General features: G+C 37.9%; 1 pseudogene; it reads right to left on the bottom strand.

Annotated features, from left to right (window-relative positions):
• Positions 1–435: 435 nt before the first annotated feature.
• LOC115847294 (small ribosomal subunit protein eS4, X isoform-like) lies at positions 436–1,083 on the bottom strand (annotated as a pseudogene).
• Positions 1,084–1,450: the final 367 nt, after the last annotated feature.

Genomic DNA, 1,450 nt, shown 5'->3' with positions numbered 1-1,450 from the left:
CTTTCTTCTTTTTTAATATGTGCATTTTATGCTATAAATTTCCCTCTAAGCATTGCTTTTGCTGCATCTCACAGATTTTGATAAGTTGTATCATTTAGTTAGCAATATTTTTAGATTTATTTGAGCCTTCTTCTTTGACCCATGTGTTGTTTATAAGTAGGTTGTTTAATTAATTTGACGATTTTCTAGCTATCTTTCTGTTTTGAGTTCTAATTTAATTCCATTGTGATATATGAATATGTTTTATATGATTTCTACTCTTTTAAAATTGTAAGGTGTATTTTATGACCCACAATGTGGTCTATATTGGTGAATGTTCCATGTGAGCTTGTGTATTCTGTGGTTGTTGAATGGATTATTTTATTATATTTTCATGCTGTATTAGATTTAAGTTTAAAAAACCTTTTCAAATTATGTTACCTGCTATAGATCATTTTACCTACTCCTCTGTCTGGCAGCCAGTCTCTGGTCTCTTCAGCAATAGTGAGGTAGACACCTTTTCCTCAGGGAAGAGGAATCCATGGTTTGTTGCCTTTGCCAGTAATGAAAATGTTGGAGATCTAGGTGGCAAAGCTGTTGCCTTTGGCATCTTTCATATGAACCATATCAAAACAGCCAGGATGTCTCTCCGTTGGTGGTCATACCTACTCTTTTCAGGTTAGCACCTCTGGTCACCACCATACAGAGTATCCAAATCAATTTGAGCGGTGTCATTCACCTTGCTGAGGGGATTAGGGTAGCAGATAATTTGAGGATCACTGGTCACTGGAGAAGTGATTCCTTTTGTGCCCACAAAGATCTTTCTCCCTTTGCACAATTTGCATGTGGCCTCTTTGGGCATAATATGATGAACAGCAAAGCAACACTTGGTGTCATAGATTGGTCTTGTCAATGCTGATGACATCCATAAAACCAGCAGGGTAGGTTATATCAGTTCAGACCTTACCATCAGCCTTAATGAGCTGCTTCACGCAGATCTTCTTTACTTCCTACTGGAGCATACTTAAGTCTGTTACTTAGGAAAACGATGAGAGGGGAACATTCTCTCAGGTTGTGGGGATTGGTAGATGGACAAGGAGCCATGTATTAATTGCATAATTTAAAACTCCTTTGTTTTTAAGACAAAATGTTCAGTTTGATAGTTTAAGGCTCATAGAAGGGTCAGATGCTTCTTGGAACTATGAGCCATGGCTGCGCGAGGTACTGAAAGAGCTGCGTGGAGTATTCTATAAATGTCAATTACATTAAGTCGATTGATAGCGCTGTCCAGGTCATCTACATCCCTACTGACTTTCTGCCTGTGTGATATATCAATTACTGACAGAGGGTTGTTGATGTCTCCAACTATAATTGTGGATTTCTGTATTTGTTTTTTTCAGTTCTAGCAATTTTGGCCTTGTGAAATAAAAGTGTCCCTATCTGCAGATGGCATGATTGTCTATGCAGAAAT

This window comes from Globicephala melas, chromosome X, assembly GCF_963455315.2.
Source record: "Globicephala melas chromosome X, mGloMel1.2, whole genome shotgun sequence".
Classification (NCBI taxonomy): Eukaryota; Metazoa; Chordata; class Mammalia; order Artiodactyla; family Delphinidae; genus Globicephala; species Globicephala melas.
Note: the sequence above shows the minus strand (reverse complement) of the source record. Positions and strands in the feature narration are given on the sequence as shown.